The sequence below is a fragment of the Rattus norvegicus genome, chromosome 1, assembly GCF_021556685.1.
Source record: "Rattus norvegicus strain SHRSP/BbbUtx chromosome 1, alternate assembly SHRSP_T2T, whole genome shotgun sequence".
Taxonomy (NCBI): domain Eukaryota; kingdom Metazoa; phylum Chordata; class Mammalia; order Rodentia; family Muridae; genus Rattus; species Rattus norvegicus.
Genome location: NC_141534.1, coordinates 182054968 through 182072442, shown reverse-complemented (window position 1 = coordinate 182072442; position 17475 = coordinate 182054968). Strand labels below are relative to the sequence as shown.

The 17475-nt window shown below is 43.9% G+C and overlaps 1 protein-coding gene across 10 annotated transcripts in view; it reads right to left on the bottom strand.

The window, feature by feature from the left end:
* The window catches only part of LOC134485166 (uncharacterized), a 52654-nt gene extending 37011 nt beyond the window's left edge, over positions 1–15643 (bottom strand). For 4 of the 10 annotated variants that reach the window (XR_015655328.1, XM_087610316.1, XM_087610336.1 and 1 more), the window contains exons 1-2: positions 15419–15619; positions 2691–2827 (exon numbers count right to left, since the gene is read on the bottom strand). The gene's annotated coding sequence lies outside the window, so the exon portion shown is untranslated. Of the gene's footprint in view, positions 1–2690; positions 2828–2931; positions 3032–3378; positions 3511–4747; positions 4952–15418 lie in introns of all 10 variants that reach the window. The other 6 variants (XR_015655321.1, XM_087610319.1, XM_087610328.1 and 3 more) reach the window with 5 other exon arrangements.
* Positions 15644–17475: the final 1832 nt, after the last annotated feature.

The window sequence follows — 17475 nt, the reverse complement described above, 5'->3', positions numbered from 1 at the left end:
ACTGACATGAAAGCACAATGACGCCTAATTAAACTTGTTCTGTGAAAACTAATTTGTCAAACCCAGAAGCACAGTTCATAGATAAATGCTAATATTTGAAAGTCAAATTAAAGTTGAAAAGGTTTGTAATAACAGTTAATTAACTCTTGTTTTGTTTTCCTTCACTGCGAACTTGAACCAACTGCATTGCAGGCGCCTCTTTAACATTTTGGACCACAAAGATAAAATTCAAAGCTTTGAGATACGCCTTTGATGTTGGTATTCTCTGCAGATTTGATATTATTTTAAGTCTCTTTGTTTAAAAATTCATTTTTATTATCCCTGCATGAAATGCATGGCAATTCCCCAAATAACGAGCCATCAGTGCAATTAACATCGTCGATCGACACCAGCGTTCTGATAATTAATACAGACGCGCTGCCTCCCCAGCGAGAGCTGTGAGGGCTAGATTTTTCAGAGCAACTGTTCGTTTACAGACTCAGCTTCAACCTAATGAAAATGGATTGTGAAACTTTAATGAACAAGACTTTGCTGTCATAATAATAAAGACTTTGAAACAACGCGGAGGCCTCCGTAGCAAGCGTCTGGCACCGTGCTTGTTGCTACGGTACATCAAACCAATTAAGCCATATGATGAATATTTACACCAAGGCTTTTTTTCCAACTCTATGACATAAGATAAACTCGTAAAAGTGAGTATTAATTCTGCATCAACAGTTTCTGACATTACATCCTAGGCAAGACACATCCACCCAGCCAAGAAGCTGTGTCTGCCCACCTCTGTTTTGTCTTAATAAATGTCAACAAAGGATTAAAACGTTCTGAAAATCCAATTTGCGTACACAGGTTGTAAGCATAAGAGAGAGGAAATTATCTTCCTAGAGGTGCATGAGGGGTGTGTGTGTGTGTGTGTGTGTGTGTGTGTGTGTGTGTGTGTGTCTGGGTTTATTTTGCTTGTGGAATATTTATAATGGTACTCCAGTGGACTGTGTATGGGTGCATTCAACTGCTTGGAAGAATGTGTGTTAGCATTTCTGCGTGTGGATCTATGGGTATGCTTGAGTGAACCACACTCTGCACACACATCACAGTTACATATACACCTATATATTTATGAATAGGTATGGGATGATAACTTTATGGGTTGATTTGTATTTCTTTCTATATCTTCTATCCATCCATCACTATGCATTGAGCATCTGTTCTGTCCTAGAAAGCGATGAATTGCAAAGGTCATGAAACCTTCAAAAGCATCTCTTGCTCAAGGAGCTCAAGAGTTTGGTCAGGGCTCTCCTCTTGAGTGCATTGAGAATTCCAGTTTATCAGGACAGTGCTGACACCGAGAGGAGACTGGTTTGGCATGTAAACCTGCCATGGATAATATAAATTAATTAAAATAGAATGCTTCAGCGGATATTGCATCTAGGGCTTAAAAACACAGTTATTGGGGAGAAGAAAGAATCTGGTGAAGGTGCAGTTAGGTGCCTTTATGCATACACAGACCTGAGTGTATGTCATGTGGGCTTTTCACAGCATCTGTATGCATGCCTATGTGTGTACACGTGCATCTGTTAATACCCAGGTCTAGTGTCTAAGAATCATGGTGCCCCCCTCTCTAGCAATGCCTCAAGACTAAAATCATCTCTACTGGATTGCTAAATAAGCAATTGTAGGTGACTCTCAGGGGCTGAAGTCAACAACTTTGAACCTGAATATCTGTCACCTGTGTTCCGAATCTGAACCAGGTTTGTAAGTCAGACTGCCCCGTCTCCATCAGTGTCCTGTCCTCACAGGTAGAGGATGGGTTTATCCTCCAATGTTGAGCACATGTTCAGTATCTAAGAACTCTTCAAATCCCAGATCGCCAAACAACCTTCTAGAAGTGGGGGTATTAGACAGAGAAAAATCTGCCAACCCTAGTAACTTCTAGTCTAGCTGTAGCCCAGCCACATGGAGTTGTTCACACGTACACAGACACCAAAGAGTAAATTCTGACACTAATGTAGTGAGGAATGTAGAAGAGGACGGAGAGGGGTGGGAGGTGGGGAAAGAGGAGACGGGAAGAAGGGAGGAGGAAGGAAGAAAAAGAGGAGGGAAAGGAGGAGGAACCAGAAGAGAGGAAGGAAGAGGAAGAACAGGAAGTGGAGAGAGAAAGAAGGAGGGAGGGAATAGAAGGAAGGGGAGAAAAAGAAGGGGAGCAGAAAGAGGAGAGAAGGAAATATGAGGAGAAAAGAGGAACTGGAAAGAGGAGGAACAAGAAGTAGGGAAGAAGGAATAAGAGGAAGAGGAGGACGGGAGGAGCAGGGGCACAGGAAGAGGACACAGGGCTAAGTGAAGAACTCATTACAGCTGCTCAGCCGTCCCTGCACCTGCCAGACAAGCCGTGCCTGAGCCGTAAGAATCCACTGACTGTTTTCCAGTCTGAGGCTAGGCCACGCCTTATAACATGTGTCCAGAGCACATCTAGGTCCAAGGAAGGAAATAAACGAGGTTTAGAACTGCTAAAAGAGCTGTTCCTGACCCGTGTACTCTATCCACAGGGAGCCCTCTGCACACATGGAAGCTCATTTTACTGACATCCTTAGAGGTCATTTCCTAGGCCCCCAGAAGAGAACAGCAATCAGTTCAATTGCTGCAGAAAAGACAGAGCCCAGAGATGCCTCAGCAGAAGTGGCAGGGCAGAAACTTACTCTGTAGCCATTCCTCACCCATCCTTCATGAAGACGAATTGTTGTCTCCTCATGCCCATGGCCTCAGTGCATAGCATCTGGTGTTCATAATGTTAATTCTGAGTCACCAAGACAAGACTGGTCACACTTGGCTGCCTCTGGAAAGAAGAACATAAAGACTCACAATATTCTCAAAGAATTTAAATGTATAAAAGGTTAGCCTTGCCCATCCAGAAAGTTCAACCATCTAAACGGGACTCACTTGCATCCATTGAGTGTCTGTGGTTTCAGAGAAGCTGTGACAAAAGCCCTCAAAGTATCTTATTCCCATTTGCAGAAGGAGAAATGGAGGCAGGGTGACACTGAGTTGTTAGAGGAAGAAAGAGGGTTAGTTCTTACTCTAATTCCCGAATCCTATTCCTCCTCCTCCTCCACCTCCTCCTCCTTTTCTTCCTCCTCCTCCTCCTCTTTCCCTCCTGCCTCTTCTCCTTACTTTTCTCCTCCCTCTTCTCCCTCTCCTCTGCCAGTTCCCCTTCCTCCTCTCTCCTCTGTTCCTTTTCTTTTACTCCCTTCTCTTTCTCCTTCTCTCCTCCCTCCTTCTGTCACTCTGTTTTCTCTTCTTCCCCCTTCACTGTACTAGTTCAACTGGCACAAACAGACCCAGAGTTCTTGTAGGAGACCTTACAATGGATGCTTAAAATTGTCACACCTATCAGTAGAAAGATGTCATCCATTGGACTATGTTCTTCCTTTCCATTCAAACAAATCTTCTGTCAGTCTCCTGTTCCTGGCTTGGCATCTCCACCCAGACCAGCAAGAATAGGGGTGTCTGCCAATAAAGCTTAGAGAAAGATGTTAGGCTCCTGAATAGAAGATCCCATAGGGCACAGACCACTCAAGCATAACAAAAGGTCTTCAGGAAAGGAAGATGGCATCCATGCTTTCCCACACGTTCATCCACTCGTTCAGTCAGCACACCTTGTATCTGAGTCCAGCATATTAATACATACTAGAGTTTACCTAGGCTGTGTCAGATGCCTTCTCAGCCTTACTTCTGCTCTTTCACAGTGCAAGTGGATAAAATGATATCCCTTAAAAAATATCTGAGGTTCAGAAAGTTTAGCACATTGTTCAAAGTCACACACACACACACACACACACACACACACACACACACATACACACACACACACACACACACGAGTAGCAGTCCTGGAATTTAACTGGGGACATCTCACTGTGAGTCTAACCTCCCACTGCATTGTGCTGCCTCTGACAGTGATTTTCCAGGTCCAAAGGGGCTAAACCTATCACATATATAGAAAGTAGTTTCAGTTTGGAGTCAGGAATCAAATAGAGAGGGTTGTATCTTTTCATGGTGCATGAAGCATATATACCTTCATGGCTGATGTCTCCTGAGACTTAAGGGATGTGGACACAAGACTGGATCTATGTCTGCTGAGTCCAAGGGTGCTCCATTATCCAGTCTAGAAGCAAAGACTCTTACATACTTGGGGACTGCAAAAACCAGCCTCTCCAACCTCTTCGCAACATCTCCAGAGATAGGAAAAACTCTCCATGGCCAGGAATTTATCTCAAGGATGATGAATTCCATCTGTGTAAAACAGTGGTTCTCAACTTGTGGGCCGCTACCCCTTTGGGGATGGAGAAACCCCTTAATAGGGGTTGCATAAGACAAATAGGAAATCACAGATTTACATTATGATTTAAAACAGTAGAAAATTACAGTTATGAAATAGCAATAAGAATAATTTTGTGATTGGGGTTCACTACAACATGAGGAACGACTCAATTTTTTGTGACTTTGGACAATGTGCTCAACTTTCTGAACCTCAGATTTTTGGGGAAGGGATATCATTCTATCCACTTGCATTGTGAAAGAGCAGAGATAAGTCTGAGAAGGCACCCAACCAGCCTAGATAAACTCTAATATGTAGTAATATGCTCCCACTGTAGCCGTCATAGCACTAGGAAGGTGAGAATCACTGGTGTAGAGAATTCTTGTTCCACACAACAAAACAGGGGTAAAAATATTTCTCCTTCTAGATGCTACCCACCGGCACATCACTGAGTCTCCATGGGGTTCTCTCCCCATTAGATGGTAGAGGTGCAGAAGACCATTGTGCATCGGGATATGTCCCTGGAGTCTATTAAAGGTTTTCTCGATGAGCTCTGGCAGGACAGATCTCAATCCTGTAGACTGTGACACAGCCAGATGTCAAAGACTGGGATGGCCTGACTGGCCCTCTCTGCAAGTGGAGCTGAAGAACAGGACAGCATATCTCTGGTCAGACTTGACCCTTTGTTGGTCAGATGTACCAGACAGTGTCCTATCCTGTCACATGGTTCTTTCTGTCTGCAGCAAGAAGGTCCAGGGTTCCTGTGAATCATCTCCTTCAGAACCATCAAGATATGCAAAACTGTTAGTAAATAACTCAGAAGGGAGTGGAATGCGGAGCGTCTTATTATCATTACTGATATTGCTGGTATTGTTCAGAAACACCATCACAGGGTACTACTATGGCCCTGAACAACCTCCGAGGGGCAGAGGCTAGCCTCTAGCCTCATCACTGAATTTGAGAAAGACGAGAAGGTGGTGGTTCTGGTATTGAGAACTACAGCAGAGCCACCACCATTTCTTCTGTGGCTGTGAGAACCAGGCAAGTTAATTTGATTTTGTTTGTTTGTTCAGGGGTATCATTCCTTTGCATTTCACTGTTGTTGTTTTGTTCTGTTTGTTTTTTGTTTTTTTGGGTTTTTTTTTAATTTCATACATGAGAACAATATGTTTTTAAACAAACCCATCCTACTCCCTTCCCTTCGATTTTTATACCACTTCTCCCTCCCAATTTTGTGTACTCTTTTTTTTATCCACTGAGTCCATTAAGTGCTGTTAGCATGTAAATGTGCATAGATAGGAGCACACACTGTAATATGGACAAGTTACCAGGGGTCTTATCCCTGAACAAAACGGACTTTTCCTCTCCCCATAGCAATCAACTTCCAACAGCTCCTCAGCTGTGCACGGGACTCTGTGGACCCCTCCCTTATCCCCCCAACTCCCACTCCCACCCCCAGAATTCTGGCTGGCTTGATCTTATGAAGCTCTTATGTATGCAGCCACAACTGCTGTGGGCTCTATGTACAATGACTCCATCAGTCTGGAAAGCGGTATTTTGTCCTTCCCAGTCTCTGGGTCTTCCAATTACTCTGTACTGTGAATGTTACCATTTGCTCCCATTTTACAGATGACATAACCAAGGCTTAAAGAAGCTATGTGACTGAGCCCCACCATGAGATAGCATTTCATGTTGTTAACTTGCTATGTGAGTACAAGCAAGATGCTTCTCCCTGGGTAGCCATTCTCCTCCTCTCAGGGCTTTTACAGCTTCAGCAGGCAGAAGGAAGCCAGTGGAGATTCCCCAGGAAGCCAGCTTCCCCCAGCCTGGGCACACTGCCCACCTTTTCCTTGCATATAAATTTACTCCTGACTGCCAGGGCAGCTCTCAGACTCATCTGAACATGCAAATAAGAATTAATTATTCAAGACCAGGCTTACTTTGCATACCAATTCCATTTTCTTCTGGGTGGGAAGGTTCTCACCCCTTTTAACAGTTTAGAATAATGTGTATCAGACTCAAAAATGAAAACAAAAGTCAAAAAAAAAAAAACTGGAGAGAAGGGAGAAGCTGATTTCTTTTGCTGCTTGCACTTCCCCTCTGGGGCTCGACTGTAAGTGACTGAGACTCAGGAAGTAAGAGGCTCCTATAGGCTGGGGTGACAGACTAGACAATTCTGGAATTTTCTAGATCATAAATATTTGAGGATTTGGCAAAAGTTTTGAAGTCCCTCTTCCAGAAAAACTACAAATTCAAAATGTGGCATAGAGTTATAGTGTGTCCCTGAGGCCCTCAAGTTCAGGCATAAAGCCCTGGTTGCATCTGGAATGAGTGGGGCCAGAGCCAGACAAAGAAGGCGCGCGCACCTGCATCCTGAGCATTCGGGTAGCATTTGCCAGCGAAAGGAAGATGCCTGAGGAGTTCACACTTAGTCAGTTTCAAAACTTATATGGCCTTGCTGAGAGCAAGATGGGCAAAAGCATGTCTCAGAGCCCTTTGAATGGTTCACCTTAGACCATGTGCTTAAAGGCAGCCTAAGAGCTGTCTTAAGGTACCTTCCTTTGAAAGTCATAAAGATGGTATTACTAAATAACCCTTTTATTTATTTATATGAATACAGTAATAATAACAACCACATACAAATGAATAGAAGAAAACAAACTTTTCTTGAAGTAATCTTATTAAGACTTATTTTTATTTACATGTGTATGCATATGTGCGTGGGGTGGGGGTGCTCACAGAGGCCAGAAAGGAGCATTGGATCCCTTGGATCTAGAGCTCCAGGTACTCATGAGCCACCCAATATGGATGTTGGGAACCAAACTCAGGAGTAAACTTCACTGCCGAGGCTTGTCCCTAGCCCCTGAGGTTATCTTTGAGAGCTATTAACAATAGATCTGATTTTTCTTTGCGTTATCAAGTTTCTCTCTAAATGTTTTGTTGTTGTTTTTGTTGTTTAAATTTTTTATCTTCTGGTGAAAAACAATCACATAAAGTTCGTCTCAAGAGTATGGAGATGAAAGGCCAGTGGGTGCCACATGAGTGTCCTCTGAGAACAGAGATGACTGTGTTCCATTCTGATGCTATTTAAAAAGTGACATATAGGACTGACTATCTATGGGGAGCTGAATGCACGGCATGACATATATACATACATACATACATACATACGTGAATAAATAAATAAATAAATAAATAAAATAATCCTAGCCAGGGGAGAAACATAAAGATGACTCGTCTCCTCGGAGAGGCGAAGTACAAAAGCCACCATGCCTATGCTTACATTCCTCACCAGAAAGAGAAAAATGTCCCTCCCTGACCCCTGAGCTGCTCAGCGGACCTGGCAGTGATTCCCACCAGAGTTCTATGACATAGCTTTAATCTCTCCAACAAATCTCCTTGCTAAGCTGGCTTGAGTGGGCTTGCCTTTCTGTACCCAGTAGCACTTAAGACACCTCGAAGTGAGACAGAACTAGAGTGTCAACCCTGCGCCCAAGTGCCTGGGACACCTGAGTGGGATGTAAGTGAGTCTGAGAAATTACAAGTAACATCTGCATGGGTGTGTTTGTGTAACTGGCTGAGTGTGTGTAGCATCCAAGCATTTGTGACATCTTGAGAGGGTGTGTGCGAGAGATCAAAGTACATGCGTGCAGCAATGGAATATGTATGCACAGCTAGTGGGAGTCAATAAATGTTTAAGTCTGTGGCCTGTCAGTTGTAATTTTTATCAATTTCCCTTCCACAATCTGGTCTAATACTCAGCCCAAGGGTCTCCTCTTCAGAATCTCACCTGGGGCCAGAGCAGTCTTTCTCAAGAAGCTTTTATGCATGGGTTCATAAGGTACAGAGAAAAGCAGTCAAAATCTTCCATGTCCTATGCTGCTTCTGCCATGTCAGCTGACTGTCTGCGACCCTTCCAGGAGACCGAAGCCATGGTCTTAGCACTGGGCCAGGGTCTTACCCCTGGTAAATCCATGACAAAACGCACACACACAGAGAGAGAGAGAGAAGAGAGAGAGAGAGAGAAAGAGAGAGAGAGAGAGAGAGAGAGAGAGAGAGAGAGAGGCAAAGACAGAGACAAAGAGACAGAGAGACAGAGACAGATAGAGACAGAAAGACAAAGCGCGCGCACACACACACACACACACACAGAGAGAGAGAGAGAGAGAGAGAGAGAGAGAGGCAAAGAGAGAGACAAAGAGACAGAGAGACAGAGACAGATAGAGACAGAAAGACAAAGAGACAGATAGACAGAGACAGAGAACAGGAGCATGTCCACATCACATGGCTCAGAGGCAGACAGAGTTCTGATTCATTTTCCTCACTCCTGAGTAATGAGCCCCTCTCAGTTTGTCACATCCTTCACAAACAGCGAGCACAGATGGAATCGTCAGGTTTTGCCAGCCATACCCTGGCTATAGTTCACTGCCAGGTTTTTATCAAGAGCTCATAGTAAACTGAGCCTGCTAGCAAAAATAACTGTAGATTCTACTGGATGCTGGCTTCAGTCCATGAGAGCAGGGACTGATATAGGATTGAAGGATACAGAGCCTGAAAAAGGTTCCCTTTATACCTGAGAAGTTTGCAGAAGTCAATTTACTCTACTGGTTGCTTGGGATTGTTTTCATTTGGAAATTGCTGCATGACAAAGGCCTACAGAAAGGGTTCCATTGACCCCATGTCTTCAAAGCTAATGTCCAAGAGATGTATGTCTGGGTAAGCTCTTCTTAGAGTTGTGTTTCTAAAGCTCTATCAGGCAAGTGAGGAAACTGTAATAGTAGCCAGGTATTGTATAGCAATTTACTTCAAGATAAACCTCACCTTAGAGAGATGCTCCTTAAAATGCAGGATGTACTAATGGGGAGGTAATGGTGCATTCCTTCCTGAAGAGAAGCTCCTGCAGATAATGTATAACTCAAAGGCTTCAGGAAGTCCCTGAAACTGAGCAGATATACTAGGCCCCTCCTTTCTCAAGCATAAATAAATAGTAAAGACAACTCAGAGACACTCTCAGACAACACAAGATGCTTGGAAGAGACTCAGGCTACCTGGACTACCTGAGAAAGACATCCTCCTACCTGCCAAGCTATCTGTAAGTTGAGCAAGGAGCACCAGGGTTTTAACTTCTGGGAACCATGGCCCGTGTTGGCATGGACTTTGGTGATGTAACTATCTATAATCATTTCTTCTGTAAGTAACCTCTCATCTGTATTCCCTAAGTAGCCCCAGTAAGACTCGCTGGTTCACCAACTTTGGAACCCTTCCTTTGCTCTGCCATCATTCCTTGTTTGGAGGAAGTAGACACTTGCTTACATCTCCCTAGGAAGAGTGTTACAAAATACCAGGTAACATCAGTAAGACATTTGATGTGTTTAAAGCATAGAAGAGGAGTGTATTATGTCATTTACAGAAGCATTTGAGTGACATTGAATTGTGATGCCTCACCTGATCTTGCTTAGGGCAGCTAATTTTCATGTTTGTACACCAAGAGCTCATCCATCACAGGACTACTCAAATCAGCCAACAGAATTGTGTGCAGTAACTTTTAGTCTATTCCCCAACTCTGCCTACCTTTCTTAGATATAAATTCCTACAACTGAGCTTGACATATCAGTGGTATTTGTTTCCCTAAAAAGGCAACCTTCCAGATCCATTATAATCCTCACCCAGTATATTAGTTAATTTTCTTGTCACTGTGACAAAACACTGAAAATATGAAGCTTAAGGGAGGAAGAATTTATTTGGCCTCATGGTTAAGACAACATCATCCATCATGGCTGGAAGGCACAGTGGAGTTCATGATGGTTCATGGGTATTGTAGAGACTACATGTGTACATCTCAGTGATCAGCACAGAGAGTTTAGGCCAGAAATGGGACTAAGATCAAAGACTTATTCCTTAAGTGGCCCAATTCCTCTAGTTATTACCCACTTCTAAAGGTTCCATGATTTCCTAAACACAGTGTCATCTTTGGGCACATTTTATATTCAAATCCTAACAAAAGGAATCATCTAAAACAATGTGAATCCGTGACATGTCATTGTGAGTAAATTTGAGTCTTTCCTGGGGACAAGACTACACGGGAGAGATGTGTGGAACATATTTAGAACTTGGCTCAAGTGAAACAGAGTTAGAAAGTGAAGAAATACGAAGGTGGGGAGATGAATGCCCCAGAGATAATCTGTGCCTCATTTCTGCTTCCCCTAGTCTTATTTCTACCCATTCAGTCTGGTGATCCTCTTGCCTGAGACCTAAGAAAACCATGTATATATCAGGGACAATGTAAAGACCTTTACAGGTTTTAACTCTCTTAACATTTCTCCCTGCTCTTGAACTCACTTTTTTGTGCTAATAAAGTAATGCATGAGCTTAGAATATGATCAAAATGCCCAAGATGAACAGATGCCATGGTGAGAAAGAGTAAGAAAATTCCAAAATAATAATAATAATAACAATTAATAATAATAATAATAGCCCAGAAGGTCATTATTTTGTGTCACTGATACTAGTTTAGGAAACATTTTTCTGCCCATATTACCCATAGATACTTTCAGTGGCTTTTTCTCACTTAGCAAAAAAAAAAAAATCAAATGAAAAATGGTAGATTTCTATTAGAAATAGAAGACAGAAGCCAAGCACCACTATTAATGAAGTGGTTTCAAAATATATGTATCAGTCAAGAGTAATAGAGGCTGAGCTTTGTAAGTCATGGAAAATTATAAACCATGGCCACTCTAGGGCACAACTGACTATTAACATTGTTTTCACATCATTGCCTGCAGAAAGCAGGCTGGGCACTATGCCACTAGGGAGGTGGAAACAGAATAGCTTCATTCTCTAAACAGACTTGCAAAGAAGGGGACAATCAGATGGATCGCTGAACCAAACCCACTGCATGGAGTTTTGACAAAGGGCAGAGAACCAGCTCCTCAAGAGCAAGCTGTGAGGTGGCCTATGTGTCAGAGAAGCATTTAGTGGATATACTTATTAAGCATCCATTTTGCATATTCGAAAAGGCATCCCAGTTAATTTAATTCTAAAATCAACTATCTGTAGCCCATTTTATTCCATGTCACAAGAAAAGGTAGAAAATGGACTTGACCAAAGACAGTGTGATCTGCCCAATGTCACAATAGAGCCAGGCAGAGTTGCCATTGAGCATTATGACTCTGCCCCTGGGGTGTTTGGGGGCCCATTGGGTGCCAAACTTACTGTACTGCAATCTCCAGCCACAGCCCAATGTTTCTCAATTGACACAAGTTACCCAGAATCTCTGGAACTTGCCATTTTCTTTAATATATTGTCCTATTTTACTCAGAATTGGAGAGAAAGCCTTCTGTTTCAATCCAGGTCATTGATAAGAGTGACATGTGTCCAGGTATCTTCATCTTGACTGGTACAGAGGACGTGGTGAATTGAAATATTTCTAAGCTGACACCACTTGCAGAAATGGTCCTTTTGAGAGCATCCCTTACTGTCTAGGAATGTGTGTGGTTTTAGAAAGGATGGGAACCTGGGAATAAGGACCCTGAATATCTAAGTCATTTCATCTAGCTGATACCTGTTTTCTCTCACTTCTTTTTTTTCTTTTCCTGCCTTCCCCCCATATGATAGATTAGGGCCTAGAAAGAAGCAGAGACCTGACTGATTTAACTATAGGCTAATACTAGAGTAAATCTTTTGTTTTCTCTAGTAAATTCTTCTTGTGAGAATGTTTCATTATCATACACCCCAAATTCCTGTGTGTGCATGTATATGTGTGTTTGTGTGTGTGTGTGTGTGTGTGTGTGTGTGTGTGTGTGTACACGCACACACGGGCGCATGTGTGCGCACTTGCACTTATGAATGTGAGCATGGAGAATGGGAGTAAGTGATTCTCAGGTGTTGGTCCTCATGAGAGCTGACCACCTTGTTTTTTGAGAGATGTTCCCTCACTGGCCTGGTGTTCATGAACTGGGCTAGACTAGTTGACTGGTAAGTCCCAGGAATCTGTGTCACTCCATGCTGGGATACAAGTGGATGTCACCATGCCTATCCTTTTTTTTAATCATTTTATTTGTTTACATTTTAAATGTTATCCCTCTTCCCAGTCTCCCCATCTCGAATCCCCTACCTTATTCCCCTCCCCTTTCCCTCTGAGAGGGTGCTCCCCCACCCACTGCTGCCTCACCCCCTTCTCTGGGGCATCACACTTCTACAGGACCAAGCACCTTCACGTCCACTGATGCCTGGCCTTTTTAAAACATAATTTTAGGATCAAACTCAAGTCCTTGCATTTGCATGGCAAATACTTTAGAGCCTTGAGCCTATTTCCATGCCCCCAAATATTCTTTTAAAGACGCAGAGCAAAAATTAAAATTGGACTTTAGGTGAAGAGAATGACTTAAACCTGTTTTGTCGAGGCTGAAAGCTGCATCGTGTAATAGAAGGAAATCTGAACCAAGCATCATGTAACGAAGAGGCCAGGCTGGAACTTAGCATTAGTTACTGGCATGACCAGGGGCTGCTCATTAACCTCACTAAGTCAGTTTCTTCAACTTCAGGTGGAACTGATGAGTCTCATTTACTTCACACGGTGATGATTGGGTCACATAGTAAGAACGTCTTCAGCATGTTTCAAACACTACAGTGTCCCAGGTTTGTAACCTGTCCCGAAGAGTCCTGTGATGGATACGTGTAGTCCCAGAATATCTGCACCTTTAGTGCAGCGACATTCAAGAGCAGTGATCTTCAGATCAGATGACTGTGGCTGCTATGGTGACTCTGCTCCTTCTTACCTGGATGTCTTGGAACAAGTTAATTATCCTCATGATGTATCAAGGTTTTTGAAGTGAAATATCAATACTTTTGTCACTTGTAAAGAGGATCACATTGATTTTCTAGTAATGTCTCACCACAAGATTCTGGACAATAGCAACAAATGCCTGGATTTCAAATTAACTCTTTTCTATAGAGTACTCTCATGGTCACACCCCCCAAAATGGCATTTCCAGTATGGCACAACTGAGTGTCATGTCCCGGGAAAGGGATACACATACACACTATAGGCTTGTAAGTCAGCCTGAGCCGGAAATGAGTATGATATCGCAGGGCAGGTTTCTAGCAACTTACAAGGAAAACCAACAAGTGCTGTGCCACATGGGCCCTGTCTTCCAACACGCACATGCTGAAGCACATGCTGAAGCACATGCTGAAGCAAGCTTGAGAAAACGAACCTACAAGATTTGCTGCTAGGATAAAGGAAAGGAGGATGGCTGCTGGAGGGAGGGGGCACAATCGGTGACTCTCTGAGGACCAAAGTGGACACAAGAGAAATATCACAAAAGGTGGACACATCCCTACAACGTACGCGCGCGCGCACACACACACACACACACACACACACACACACACACACACACGAAACAGACATGGTGAGGGTCCCGAAACGGATATTCACTCTCATTACGTAGACACTCTTCGCTCCATCATCACCTAGGTAACTGCAAAAGTGCAGGATCAGTTGCCTGGCAACAATGTCTACATCTTTACTCCTCTCCACACCCATGTGCCATGACCAAAAGTCAAACTCCCTTCTAGAGGCCACCATGAGTCTCAAGCACATATCTCTACTGCAGCCCCCAGCCTGGAACCAAGGAACCATTTTACCCTGTGCCGAAACACCTGCACCTCTGCCGAAGACAAAGCGCTCGGTCCAGCAGCCAGGGTCGGTCCAGCAGCCAGGGTCTGGGAGTCTGGCCCAGCTCCATGCTGAACCGCCTGCTGTGGGTCTTGGGCAGGTTCTTGGACTAATGTGAGTTTTCCTTCATCAGTCAGATGCAGATTTTCCACAAACTCTACAATGTGAGTTTTCTTTAATCTGAAAACTGGAGGCTTGTAAAGCTTCCTACGTCCTCACACCAAGTTGTCTCTGGGTCCACATATGGGATGAGTCCTCTGACGTATCTGAATGCAAGAGGGGAGACTGAGCAGCAGACCTTGGAGTTCTCCAAAGTCAGGCTGAGACTTTAGCACCAGGAAACCCAGAGAGGAATGAAGACAAATTTCTTCCAGAATGAAGCAGGTGACAAATCCTAATGGACTCTGTAGAGGGCTTGTGTTCCTGCCCTTAACCATTGTCCAGCCATTTGTAGTACAAAATCCTTCCCAGCAGCAATTTCTCTCAGAGAAGGAAATTGGCAACCCAGGGAAGTAACTTGTTCTCAGCTTGGACTTGATTAGGGACCAATTTGAGCCTGTTAGCCAAGCTTCCAGCATCAGCTCAGCCAATCAGTGGTCTAGCCTGGCTCAGCCTGGCTGCCCTCTTCCAAGCTGGACACTTCTTCTAGCACAACAATCCCCTGATCCTGAGGCAAAAGACCAGGGCAACTGCGGCCCATTAAAAAAGATGGGGCGAGACATAATTCACTCAGTAAGATAATGGCGTAGGCAGAGCTTCACCTGCAGCTTTAATTGAAAAAACAAAAGTCCTCAATAAACAGTTTCGTGGCTTGTGTATAAGTATGGGAATGCATAAACTCTCTCTCCCCAGCTATTGGGCTCTGGTGACTATTAAAGTTCGTGTCTGGCAGAGGTATTTTGGCCTGATTGGCTAAGTACTCTGCCTCTGCCAAACCAAACAGCCTGGCAACCAGAAGTGGAGCCTGAGGGACAGGGCTCACGCTGTTCACCTCCCCCGTCTCTACAGCCTCCCTTCCCAGGCTTTCCACGGATCAACACTGGCACCCAAAGATTGGCCATTTCGCTCCTTCCTGGGCCCTCTGAGATACTGGCCTGGCAAGAAGACCTGAGTTCAAATTCCCGGAACACACATTAAAAACGCAAGCCTGACTGTGTACACCTGTAACTCCAATACTGTGGGGCTGAGAGAAGCAAACCTTGGGAATTTTCTGGCCATGCACCTGAGCTGAAGTGGTGAGCTTTGGGTTCAGGGAGACAGTCTGTCTTAAAACACCAAGGTATCGAGCAATAGAGGAAGAAATGGATCTCTTCTTTGGCCTTCGTGTGCACGTCTTTGCAAGCCTGTGCACAAACTAGACATACAACACATACCCACATTGAACTAATAAAAAAAAAAGTAAATAAAGAAGGAACCGCTCTGACACTCACTTCCTTCCAGAAGTCCTCACCTCCAGGACGACAAGGGACGAGGGCAAATCCTTCTGTAGGCACTGCCTCTTCTTAAGGCTGAGTTCCCAGGTGTGTTACTACCACCCGAAGCCCCTTCCTCCCTCCCTTCTCTGCTTCCCGTCTCCAGTTTCTTTTCCACCTCTTGCCTGGGGTGAAGGCACAGCTTGTGCTGCTCTCTCTGCCCAAGCAGCAATAGCCTTCTCTTGTTGCCTGGTGCCAAGTACTCAGTAAGAGCATAAGTAAATCCATCCTTCTATGCACCACCAGGCTCTCTAACCCTGAGTACTTCCTCACAGGACTCCAGGTCAACCCAGCACACAGACACTTGCACATCAGAGTTTATTGCAACACTATGCAAGCGGCTAAATTATAACAGCAATCTAGGTGTCCAACAACTGAGAAGTGTGCATGGGCAAGGAAAATTGGTATGCACGGGCAAAGGAGCTCGTTTTAGACATGAAAGAAATGCAGCAACATAGTTCACAAGACAATGGATGCAACTGGAGACAATAATATTCAGCAAATTAAGTCAACCCCCTCAGAAGGACTAATACATGTTTTCTCTTGTTTGTTGCCCATTTGTATTCATCTTTTGAGAGCTGCCCATTCCACATCAGCTGACTCTAACACTTCATCCCCAGGCTGATGCCTTCACCCCACCCACCCCATTCATGTCCCATGCTCCAAACCTTTCTGCTTTCTACCATTATGGTTTGGTTACAGGCACACCTATTTGGGTACCTCCTTTTGTTGTAGCTCAGACTGCAAGAGAAGGACCCACATTTCCTTCGTATGTTTTTCTCCCACAGGACATATGGAATGCATTAGGGGCAACGATGGCCTGTTATACTTTGAGCCATAGAGACTCCTAAACACACACCTCACAGAGCTGTAATTGAACCATGCCGCCCTGGAACTGGTAGCTCCAGTTCACTGAGTGGGAGGTCCCTGTGACACTCTGGGAAGAGCCTTAGCTGTCTCTGCTCTTTACTGTGGGTCTTGTAAATGAAATAACTTCAAATGTGTGAGCTGATGGGAAGGAGGAAAACATACTCTTGGTATCCGCCCACATTTTCATGATTATTAGTTCTCCATGCTTTCAGTCTCAAATCTTCTCCCTTGGAGCTTTCATTGACCACAATGCCATGCTCAAATTTGTCTTGCTAAACTACTGACAGGAGCTATGTATGTAATAGGATGAGATAGGAATTGGGCCAAGATTTGAGAGACAGAACAGAAAGTAACATCCTCAAGTTAAATATAGTATAACTATGATTAAATATGGGGTTTTTCTAGAACATTCTTCTAGTATATAGTCAAGACAAGTCTATTAGTATACAGTCAAGACAAGTAATACATTTAAGCTTGAAGATAAAGCTAGTGGGAGGAAAAGATGATGCCATGTTCACACCAGCAGAGCTACAAATTCACAACTTTAAAGGACACAGTCTTAAGGATAGGAAGAGGCTTCCATGTAGCCCAGGAGCAGGTGGCCATGTATCTTCCAGCAGATGAACTGACAGACAGGAAAAAAAGGAGAGCCAGTTCCTGTGTTTAGAAAGTCCATCATCCACTGAGGGCATAAAACCAGTAGGACTATAATTACCTTATAAACCCAAGTGCAAAACCGACCAACTGTAATGCACCCCGGGACCCGCTTGAATCCTATTTCCATAAAGCCTCAAGCTCTCTCTCTAGCCTAAGATTCCCAGCCAGTGACGCACGTGCTGCAGTCAATAGCTGAAACAATAAAATCCCCCCCTAACCGGAAAAGAACTCAGAGAAGCCCCTGGGGTCTTGGTTAAAAGGTCTGGCTTATGTAATAAACACTTGCTGCTTTAACTGGGCACCTAAGAACACCAAGCGAAAGATCAGGTAAGCAGTAACCCTGACGGTTACCAAGAGGATTCAGGTCAACAGAAATCCCAGAATTGGAAGGCGCTATAGTCTTAGAAATTTCCAAAGTACGTTCTTTCAAATATTTCTGGATATTTTATCTAGAAATCGTTACTTTGTAAATGCCTTTGCAGTAAAAC